Here is a 12,458-nt window from a genome sequence, read left to right on the forward strand (position 1 = left end):
TTTAGTTGGTTGAGCCTCTGACTCTTGATTTCCACTCAGATCATGATCTGGGTGGGGTTGTGGTGGGGTTGAGCCCTGCATGAGGCTCCTTGCTCAGCAGGGTGTCTGCCTGAGATTCTCTTTCCCTCTGCTCTTCCCACTATATCCACTCCCTCTCTCTCTCTCTCAAATAAATACGTAAATTTTAAAAAAAGACATGATTAACTGAATTATAATGTACTCCTATGATAAAATATTATGTAGCCATTGCAAATCACGATATTTAAAGAAATGGGAAACTGTTCACAAATGTGTAAAAAAGAGACTCAAATCATATACATGATTCAAATTATCTGTGTGTATATGTATAGCCTAATTTATACAAAATTAACAAAATGACGCTATACACATATATTGAATAGAATTCTACTCACTTCCATAAAAAGGATTTGGAAAACTATACTCCCAAAAGCTATAGTTCATCTAAGTGGTGAGAATATGGGCGGTTTTCATTTTCTTCTTTATTCTTCTTGTATTTTCCAGATTTCCCACAATGAACATTTTCCACCATTATAATACAAAGAAAAGCAAACATTATTACGTTTAAAAAATGGTATGAAAAGCTGCACCTCGTTTTTTTTGTGTGTGTATGTTTTGTTTTGTTTTATTTTAACAAAGCAACAGCTGCTGAGAACCATTAACTTTCTCCTCCATCTATCCAAATGCCCTGACCTGGGCCTGACATGGCTGGAACAGCAGTGACCCCCCAGTCTGCCGGGCTAGCATCACAGAAGGGCGCCCCAAGGCAGGGGCAATGCCCAGCCTTGCTGGTTGTCCTCCCTCCTCCTCTCTGTTGGCGTTTCCTCTGGTATTTATTCACTCACATAGCCTATAGAGTTAAAAGAGGTTTGTTTCTTTTCAGGCTGTTGAGTGCAGCCAGGGTAATTTAGTAGAAAAATGTCATGCTAATGCAATTCAAAGTTCAAATGATCTTTCATTTCGAGGGAAAGAAGAATGTGTGTGCAGTTGGAATATTAAAACTCACTACTTGCCCTGCAATTCAAATAGAAATATGAGCTGCAGGGGCTACATAAGTCACATGAAGTACTGTGAGTGAAATGCGCAAAATGAATAAAAATGATCCGGAAGCCGTTTATTAGCATTGCTGGGGGCCAGCACCAAACAAGAATCGTGGCCATCAGAAGCTGCGTGGGGAAGAAGGAGTGTTTGCATGAAATTACAATAATCCTGAAATAATAAGGAAGGAAGTGATCAGTGAGGTCCTTCTTGTGAATGTCGCCCTCAGCCCCCCAGAGAGTCGTGCCCTTTCCAGCCCACATTCCCTTTCCTCTACCTCTTACACTTCTACTCAGCTGGCTGCGTTTGGCAGATGGTGGGGGGCTGGGGGGAGGCAGGTGGAGTCCAGGGGAGTGGGTGTGGTTGCCCACAGTGCTGCCGGCTCTGGGGCCTGGGAGGTTGGGGATAGTGTGGAGAAGTAGTGGTCCTGGGGCTCTGGCCACAGAGACTGTGGTTGGCCTCCTCAGTAGCACACCAGGTGTGTGGGGGGCAGTTCTGTCCTTACTCCACTTCGGATTTCCACTTCGCTTCTGTCACAGAGATGTGCTCAGAGGGAAGAATGTCAGTTATTTATGTCTTAATATAAATTTGCCACCTTACTTCAGCTCATAAGAGATTAACGTTTTCAGACATAGCTGTTATGATCCATTGACGTTTTTTATTTTTTCCCTTAACGCGTGAAAAGGATGTGAGACAGCAGTGTGCAGATAGTTTTTCCAAATTTCTTTCTTTAGTTTTAAAAATAATATTAACTCTGTCTCTGAGACCTCTCTGGTCACCACAAACAGAACCTTTGCTGTCATCATTATATCCCCCATCTTTGTTATGGACAGAATTGTTTCTCTCAAAATCCATATGTTGAAACTCTAACCCTTAGTGTTGCTATATTTGGAGGTGGGGCATGTAAGGAAGTAATAAGGCTAAATGAGGTCTTAAGGGTAGAGACTTGATCCAATAGGATTAGTGTCATTACAAGAAGAGATACCAGACAGCTCTCAATCATACACACTCTCTCTCTCCTCCTCCCCAACCTCTCCTCTCCCTCTCTCTTTCCATCTCTTTCCACCCCAAGAAGAGGTCATGTGAGCACACAGTGAACTGACAGCCACCTATAAGTAAAAAAAAAGAGGCTTCAGAATGAAACCTACTTTGCTAGTACCTTGATCTTTTTGACTTTCAGCCTCCAAAAAAGTGAGAAATAAATTTCTGTTGTTTAAGTCTCTCAATCTGTGGCAGCCTGAACAGGCTAATCTTTTATAAACAAACAAATCCCAAGGGAACACGAGGGATATAATTGATCTTCACATATACAAAATCAATAACATAACAACTCTAAGAAACTGAAGAAATAAAACAACAAAAATAAAACTAGAATTCAAGGCATGTATGTGTATGTGGTATGTATACAGGCAAGTGTACAGGTGTTCGCTCTTTGGAGAGTGTTAATTTTCCATTATGTTTCATCTAAATGGATGAAATGTTTTCCCATATATGTTTTAATGTAGAGTAGAAGAGTGTGATGCATAGATTTTTGGTAGTTATGGGAGAGGAGGTTCTGGAGATGAGAAGAAAGGAAAATGAATTATTTTTCTTTTCTTTTTACATCTGGGCCCAATAGCAGAAAAAAAAAAAGGAATTGCATTTATCTATATGCTTATATCCCAATATATCTGTTATAAATCATTTCCCAAACTGACTTCCATAGAATACAAGTTCTGCAAAGGGGTGTCAATGGAAGGTGTTTTTTTGTTTGTTTGTTTTTTGTTTTGTTTTTTTTTCTTTGGTTAAGTGAGTTTATGAAGTGTTTTGCATAATTTTTCAAAGACTGTGTATTGTGGCTCTCCAAGAGGAAGACATGGCCTGCAACAGGTCCCAGCATATTTGACAAGGGCTCCCTTTACATCATTATTTTTAAAATATTTTATTTATTTATTTGAAAGAGAGAGAAGTGGGGGAGAGAGAGAGAGAACAAGTAGAGGGAGGAGCAAAGGGACCAGAGACTCCCCACTGAGTCAGGAGACCGATTTGGGGCTCAATCCCAGGACCCTGACCCTGAGATCATGACGTAAGCCAAAGTCAGACGTTCAACCATCTGAGCCATCCAGGTGCCCCTCATCATTCATTTTGGAGAATGTGCTCAAAGCCATAGTACTGCAATGGAAGACCACAGATGAGAAGTCACACAGTCCAATTCTAGACCTGCTTTTCCCTCATTTGATGTTTATCCCAAGCTAGTTGTCTCTGGGTGCCCCAGTTGTTTTGCTGTAGAATGAATGGCAGGTTGTATGATCTTGACTCTTCCCTCTTCTCTAGCATTTTGTGATTCTGCTTCCATGACTTCCTGGCTCCACTGACCCACTTGTACTTTGGGCAAGAAATCCATTTCCCTATCTATTCATAAGTATAGAAGTGGTCAACCTACAGAGATCTCTTGTCAAGAGCAAATGAGTTAATGCAGGTGAAAGTGCTTAGAAAAAATAAAGTGCTAAATAATTTTTAATGTCTTTGGGAAAAGGGTTATGACTTTTCTGTCATTTTAAGTGCTGTACAAGCTAGGTGAAAGAAAGTATGAGGAATGATGTATCACTCAAAGCTCAAGCTCTAAAGTTGAGCTGCTGGGATCTAAATTTTAATTCTGCCCTTTCTATAGGAATGATATTGAGCAGGTTACTAATGGTCCCTTCCTCAGTTTCCTCAGTATTAAAATGGAAATACTTTCTGCTGTAATTCAGTGAGAATTAAATGAGACAATATGAGTTAACTGATAAAAACAGTGCTTGGTATTTAATACACTCCAGTAAATATTAAGTTGTCATCTTGTTTTTGTCCTTCTCCATCATCATCATCATTATCAAAGCAGCAGCAGCAGCAGCAGCAAATAAAGGAATAGCCACAGAAACAGCAGCAACAGCAATGAAATAAAGAAGAAAGATGGAGTGGTCGAGGTGGTTAGTACATTCTTAGTTTAAAAACTCTTAAATCAAAAAAAAAATAAAAAAAAAAAATAAAAACTCTTAAATCTTCAAATGAATCGATGTTCCCCTTAACTATCTGTTGGCTTCTGCAGGGGTTGGTCTTGCTATTAACAAATGTTCATTGAGCCCTCCGTTGCTCAAGGAACAGTGCTCACTAAAAAGGCAGGTCCCCCCCCCTCAAAAAATTATGATTTAGAGAGAAATAAAAAGTGTAAGTTCTCCAAACAATGAGAGGAAAATAAATGCCTGATAGCATTCTGTGTTTCTTTGTTAAGTCTGTGAATGTTCGTGGGGAGAGTAACAGTCGAAGGATTCATAGAAGAGGTGTGGCTTGACCATGTTCTCTAGTGAGATACATTTGGAAAGCAGAGAGGAGAGGAGAACTTTATGAGGAAAGAAATAAAAGTAAGCATGATGTATTGGAGGTGGAAGAGGACACCAAAGAGTGTGGACTCAGCGAGTGTTAAGACATGTATTGGAAGGTAGGTCCTTGAACATTAGGCAGAGGAATTCAGACTTCATACAAGAGAAAATCAGTAGAAGACAAATTGCTTTTCTTTTTAAACTGTCTGCTTTCTCCTTATGAAAGTAGAAAGGTCATGCAGTGAAAGTGAGTCATCATTCTTTCCCACTCACTTAGCATTCAGCATAAATCAGTGTTTGCCTTGGGTGAATGGGCAGGTGGTTATTTGCAAGGCTGAATCAAATCATGCCTCTGGTATGGGTGCTGCCTGTGGCCCTTCTCTCCCTATGCTGGCCAGGGTTCCCATTCAGTGGGAAGGCACTAGTACTGGCAGATTGATGGGTATGGTGTTCTTGAAGAAGGTGGAGAATGGGAGCTTTTGCATGGTAGGAGAATCTCATTGAAGAGCTTGTTTTTGAAATCTTGGAGGTGGGAAAGTCTTCCTGGGCTGGGGTGGGTGTGTCTGGAATTTTAACTTCTACTAGATAGATGATCATATCTTAAAGCAGAGAGAAGTGCTTTCATGTGGATTAATAAAACAAGGACAAATTGTCTTTACCATACAGCCCTCCTAGAAATTTGGACTTTCAATTTGGGGCACTTAAAAGCCCATTAAACATAGTCACTGTGCCACTATTGATTGCATCAGCCCTACACCTTCCACTGTCAGCAGTGCCAGGCTCCATCCTTTCTGAACCTGGCCACCAGCATGAGTAGTCAGCTATTTAAGCAGAAATGATCTTTTGTGAAAATCTATATATTATTTAATGCCTTTGCCCTTTGCCTCAGCTCTCTCTCTCCACAAGTTTCTCAGCCAGGATTTCAATCTGCTTTGGATGCTTTGCAAGGAGAAATGTACAGCAAACTCCTGTGGGAATTGTGACTCTCTGTCCCTGAGGTCTGGAGTCTCATAATTTATAGTTCTTTCGTGCTGGGCCTCTGCAGTTTTTTAATGGGGTCTTGCAGTAAAGTTTGGGTAGGGAGAAATCATTTCACTTAAAAATGGTTCTGCTTTGACAATCTCTGTGTTACTGGGAGTTTTTCTTCTCCTTTGTCTTTAAAGCTGGAGTCATTTCCTAGAATAAATGTTGCCTGAACACTGGAGAAGAAAAAAAGGGGGAAAATTAAGTTTCTGAAAGATTCAGAGACCAGCAATGCATCCAAATGGCTTTGGCAGTTCATTGATCAATTAACGAATATTTAATAATTGCCTACCACATGTAAAGCATAATGTTAGTGACTAGGGAGAATATAAAATTTGAATAAAATCTTGTGTCTCTAACCCTCAAAACTCACTTTTTACAAAATTCAAGCTAGACTCATTGGCCTTGTATCCCAGGCCTCATGTAAACAGCTCCAACCCACATTTCTACACATGCTCTATGCTCCTGCTAACCTAGATTAACTCACATCCCCTTGATCTAAGGATAAATGCTCCTTGTAATGTCAGATCTCTACCCCCATCATTTCTGTCTAAGTTTTATTCATTTTTACAGGTTAATTTCAAATACTGCCTTCTCTATGAAGCATGCCCTGATTTGGGCCTTGGTTGAAAGTACACTTTCTTCTTTTCAATCTTCCACAGAACATTTCTCTTGCTTTGTCCAAAGGATAGTGCTTGACAAAGTAGGGAAATCAAAAACATTTGCTGATTGACTAATTTAATAGGGTTAAAAGGGCTCTCAGGGTCCTATGGGATTGTCAATATTAAAGTGGTAGAAAGAAGACTCGGTTTGAAATTTGAACTTAGGGACCAATTCTGAAAATTAAAACAAGAAAACATTAACCGAATTGCCAAAAAAGACAAAATAGTAAGTGTTTAAAGGTATGTATGTTTATAGCCATACGTGATGGTGGTGTTTTCACAAACAACCTAAAATGTAGCATACTGAGATGAGTGCTACTCTTCAAAATAGTCACCTTCAGAGATCTACTTCACCGAGGCTGCCACTAAACACACCATTAGCATTGAGAAGATCCCAACCCTTGGCGCTCCCACTCCAACCCACCCCTTTCGTTTCCTGCTGTTGTAACATGAGCCAATCTACAAAATTTCCACTTGGCAGGAGTTTCAAGGACACCAACAGTGTCCCCAGGACTGCGTTCAGCATTGAGGAGAAGGTAAAAGGCAAATCGTGTTCATCATGAGTTTACAACTACGTTTGATGGAATCATATGAAAAAAAATCAAGTAATAATGCAAAAAAGTCCATGAAACAGTATAGAAATGAGCCACCCAGATGAGAAGAACTACCAGAATTTAGGGAGAGAAGCATGTGAGTAGGAAATGAGCAGTGTGAAAGGCCAGATGTGCAAACTGAGAGGGTCCCCAAGAGACTTCAGGGAATGGGAGTGGGAGATTGGACATTCTGGCTGGAGGACTTAAAGTGTCTAATATTGTAACTCATGATTTCACTACCCATTTCAACTTCTCTATTCCCCAGATCTCCTCTAAAAATTAGCCATACCTCATGATACTTATTTTGGTACATATCACCAAGTGTACTCATAGTTTTCAGAGCAAAAAATCCAGTCAAGTTTGCCTTATCGCTTGCACTGATGCCTTTGTGTAATCAGCCTCCCATTATTACATTTCACACAGATTGCTTCTGTCTCTAAGTTCAGCCTGAAAATAGAACCCCAGATCCTCACAGCTTTTGTCTTTTCAATATTGTTCCAGTTATCTATGGCTGTGTAACAAACTACCCCAGAACTTAGTGGCTTAAAGCCACAGCCATTTTAATATGCCTCATGATTTTGTGGGTCAGGCATCTGAGCCAAGTGATTATTCTGTTTCACACAGTATCAACTGAGGTCATTTTACTAGTATTCACTGGAGTGTTGGCAAGTCTGGAAAATGCAAGATTGTGCTCTCTTATGTCTGTCTTCTCTTTGGGGATGGCTAAAAGATAGGACTCAGATGAAATATCTAAATGTGAGACAAGATTCCATCAAAATCCTAGAGGAGAACACAGGCAACATCCTTTTTGAACTTGGCCACAGCAATTTCTTACAAGATACATCCATGAAGGCAAGTGAAACAAAAGCAAAAATGAATTATTGGGACTTCATCAAGATAAGAAGCTTCTGCACAGCAAAAGAAACAGTCAACAAAACTAAAAGACAACCTACACGATGGAAGAAGATATTTGCAAATGATGTATCAGATAAAGGACTAGTATCCAAGATCTATAAAGAACTTATTAAACTCAACACCAAAGAAACAATCCAATCATAAAGTGAGCAAAAGACATGAGCAGAAATCTCACAGAGGAAGACATAGACATGGCCAACAAGCACATGAGAAAATGCTCTGCATCACTTGCCATCAGGGAAATACAAATCAAAGCCACAATGAGATCCCACCTCACACCAGTGAGAATGGGGAAAATTAACAAGGCAGGAAACCACAAATGTTGGAGAGGATGTGGAGAAAGGGGAACCCTCCTGAACTGTTGGTGGGAATGTGAACTGGTGCAGCCACTCTGGAAAACTGTGTAGAGATTCCTCAAAGAGCTAAAAATAGACCTGCCCTACGACCCAGCAATTGCACTGCTGGGGATTTACCCCAAAGATACAGATGCAGTGAAATGGCAGGACACCTGCACCCCGATGTTTCTAGCAGCAATGTCCACAATAGCCAAACTGTGGAAGGAGCCTCGGTGTCCATAGAAAGATGAATGGATAAAGAAGATGTGGTCTATGTACACAATGGAATATTCCTCAGCCATTAGAAACGACAAATACACGCCATTTGCTTCGATGTGTATGGACCTGGAGGGTATTATGCTGAGTGAAGTAAGTCAATGGGAGAAGGACAAACATTATATGGTCTCATTCATTTGGGAAATAAAAAATAGTGAAAGGGAATAAAGGGGAAAGGAGAGAAAATGAGTGGGAAATATCAGAGAGGGAGACAGAACATGAGAGACTCCTAACTCTGGGAAACGAGCTAGGGGTGATGGAAGGGGAGGAGGGCGGGGTGTGGGGGTGACTGGGTGATGGGCACTGAGGGGGGCACTTGACAGGATGAGACTGGGTGTTATTCTGTATGTTGGCAAATTGAACACCAATAAAAAATAAATTTATTATTAAAAAAATAAAAAATAAATTTGAAAATAAAAAATAAAGTAGGATATTAAAATAATTTTTGGAAAAATGTCTTAAAATTGCAATATGTAAGATCTCTATGTTGGCAAACTGAACTCCAATTAAAAAAAAAAAAGAACTATCAACCAGAATGCAACGTGGTCAGACTTCTTAAATGGGAGCTCAGAGCTCCCAGAACAAAAGTTCCAAGCATCAGTATGTGGAAGCCACAAATGTCTTAAGACTGAGTCTCAAATCAGGTGCAGCATCATTTCTGCATATGGTTCTGGTCATGCAATCACAGAACAAGCCCAGATCATGGGAGGGGATGTAGATGTCGCCTCTGGAAAGAAACAGTTGTGAGAAAATTGTGGCTATCCATAATTTATCAAAAATGTACTTTTAACTTTGACAGCAGAATATAATGGGAAGATCTCTGGACTGACATCCAGGACACCTGGGTTCTGGTCTCAGCTTTTCTGTTAGCCCACCATGTGAGCTTGAGGGAACTCTATAATCACCAAACTTTAGAATTTAACTCAGTGATAGGTGGGTTCAGTGGTTCTCCAAGTGGGGTCTCTGGCCCACCAACATCAGCTTCACCTGAAAACGTGTTAGAATAGCAAATTATCAGGCCCTACCCTAAGCCATTGAATCAGAATGCTTGGTCAAGACCCAACAGTTTCTATTTACCAAGTCCTTCAGCTGATACTGATATGCACAAAGGTTACAGAACCCTTAGATAGTTGGTTTCCAAAGTTCCTTTCAGCTTTCTGGATTCTAACCATAGAAGAAGCCCTCTTGTTCCACAGAACCATATTAATAGTCAATTAATTGAGGAAAGAATCAATTAAAATTGAGAAATGCTACTGATATCCTTGAAACTTTATTTTAATGAAGGAAATTCAATCTTTTGATATGGGTCAAGGTCTTTCTTTGAGTATGAATCTGTTGGATTTCTATGACAATTGAAAAAGTTGCATGTTTATGTGAAAAAGATAAACCACATCTTTAATGTATGAGCTAAGATTTTCAGATTTCCTTAAAGCAGAGCAAGCACTAAAGACTTTGCAAGAGAATCTAAACAGTTCACTTTAGTGACTTATCTTTATTGACTATTCCTGAAGCATTTGCCTTGTTGGTTTATATAACAACAATACTTGTAATATTTAATTAAGTTATATCATTACAATAACAAAAATAACTGGAATAAACAGGCTGAGCAACAAATTCATCTGGTGGGAGCAGAAGGCATAGTGAACCACAGTCACTTATCTACTCATCACGAGCATTCGCTTTGCCGTAGGCATCAAATGTTTTGTTTTACAGAAAAGATGAAGAACATTGGTCCATCTGGAGAGTTGGTTGAGTGAATTGAGTAAGAAAATTTCCCCCGTATTGCTGATTCCTCCCTGACAGAACTCTTGCCTTCTTCCCCCTCTTTCATTGCATTCCTTTTTTTAAAATTGAAGAATAATTGACATACAATATTGTATTAGTTTCTAGTGTACAACATAGTGATTTAATATTTGTATACATGGCAAAATGGTCACCACAATAACTCCAAGTTACCATCTGTCATCATACTAAGTTGTTGAAATATTATTGACTATATTCCCTATGCTGAATATTATACCCCTGTGTCTTATTTATTTTATAACTGGAAGATTGTACCTCCTAAACCCTTCACCTATTTCATCTGTTCTCCTATCTCCTCCCCTCTGGCAACCATCAGTTTGTTCTCTGTATGTAAAAGTCAGTTTCTGTTTTATTTTGTTCATTTGTTTTGTGTTTAGATACCACAGAAAAGTGGAATATACATATATATATATTCACAATAATATATATATACACACAATAATATATATATTTACATTTACACATATATACCTATGTACACACACATATATATTCTTTTTTTTTAAAATTTTATTTTATTTATTTATGTTAGGCACACAGTGAGAGAGAGAGAGAGGCAGAGACATAGGCAGAGGGAGAAGCAGGCTCCATGCACCGGGAGCCTGACGTGGGATTCGATCCCGAGTCTCCAGGATCGCGCCCTGGGCCAAAGGCAGGCGCCAAACCACTGCGCCACCCAGGGATCCCTATATATTCTATATATACAAATATATATGCATTCTCTCTATATATATACATACACACACAAAATTTTCTTTGGACATTTAGGTTGCTTCCCTATCTTGACTATTGCAAATAGTGCTGCAGTGAACATTAGCATACAGATTTTTTTTTTTCAAATTAGTATTTTTGTTTTCTTCAGAGAAATATCAAGCAGTGAAATTGTTGGATCATATGATAGTTCCATTTTCAATTTTTAGAAGAACTTCCATTCTGTTTTCCATATTGGCTGTACCAATTTATATTTCTACTAACAACACACATGGGTTCTCTACGTCCTTAGCAACACTTGTTGTTTCTTGTCTTTTTAAAAAATTTCTTGTTTTTTTTTTTGATAATGGATATTTTGACAGGTGGGAGGTGATATCTCATTGTGGTTTTGATTTGTATTTTCCTGATGGTAGTGATATTGAGCATATTTTCATGGGCCTATCGATCATAGTATGTCTTTAAAAAAATTCTGTTAACTCTTCTTTTAATCTTTTAAAAATATCTATTAAGTACATTATTAATTTGTTATTATTAAATTGTGTGAGTTCTTTATATATTTTGGATGTTAACCCTGCATCAGATATATCATTTATGAATATCTTCTCCTAGTCAGTAGGTTGCCTTTTCATTTTGTTTATGGTTTCCATCATTGTGAAAAAGCTGTTTAGTTTGATGTGGTCCTATTTGTTTATTTTTGCTTTTGTTGCCCTTACCTGAAGAGACAGATTAAAAAAAAAATGTCACTAAGACCAATGTCAGAGAGCTTGTTGCCTATGTTTTCTTGTAGGAATTTAATGGTTTAATGTCTTATGTAAAAGTTTTAAATTCATTTTGGGTTTATTTTTGTACATGGAGTAAGAAAGTGGTCCTGTTTTATTCTTTTGCATGTAGCTGTCTCATTTTCTCAGTACCATTTATTAAAGAGCCTATTTTTTTCTCCACTGTATGTTCTTGCTTATTTTGTCATAGACAAATTTGCCATATAAGTGTGGGTTGATTTATGTGTTCTCTATTCTGTTCCTTTGATCTATGTGTCTGTTTTTGTGCCAGTACCATATTATTTTGATAACTATGGCTTTGTAATATAGTCTGTAAATTGGGAGTATGATACTTCCAGTTCATTCTTCTTTCTCAAGATTGCTTTGGCTATTCAGGTTCTTTTGTGGTTTCATAAAAATTTGTTCTGGTTCTGTGAAAAATTTCAATGATATTTTGATAGCAATTGCATTTAATCTGTAGATTGCTTTGGGTGGTATGGACATTTAAAAAATATTAATTCTTCCAATCCATGAACATGGAATATCTTTCCATTTATTTGTGTCACCTTCAATTTCTTTCATATATGTCTTACAGTTTTCAGAGCATAAGTTTTTCACCTTCTTGGTTAAATTTATTCCTAGGTATTTTATTCTTTTTTATGCAATTGTAAATGGAATTGTTTTCTTAATTTCTCTGATAATTAATTATTAGTGTATAAAAATGCAACTGATTTCTATATATTGACTTTATATCCTGCATCTTTACTGAATTCATTTGTCAGTTCTAATAGGTTTTTTGGTAGAGGCTTTGGGCTCTCTCTATCTAGTATCATGTCTTCTGCAAATAGTAATATTTTTACTTATTCCTTTCCATTTTGAATGCTTTTTATTAATTTTTCTTGCCTAATTTCTGTGGTTAGGATTTCCAGTACTATGTTGAATAAAAGTGATGAGAGTGGGAATCCTTGTCTCCTTCCTGATCTCAGAG

This window comes from Vulpes lagopus, chromosome 8 (genome assembly GCF_018345385.1).
Source record: "Vulpes lagopus strain Blue_001 chromosome 8, ASM1834538v1, whole genome shotgun sequence".
In the NCBI taxonomy this organism is placed as follows: domain Eukaryota; kingdom Metazoa; phylum Chordata; class Mammalia; order Carnivora; family Canidae; genus Vulpes; species Vulpes lagopus.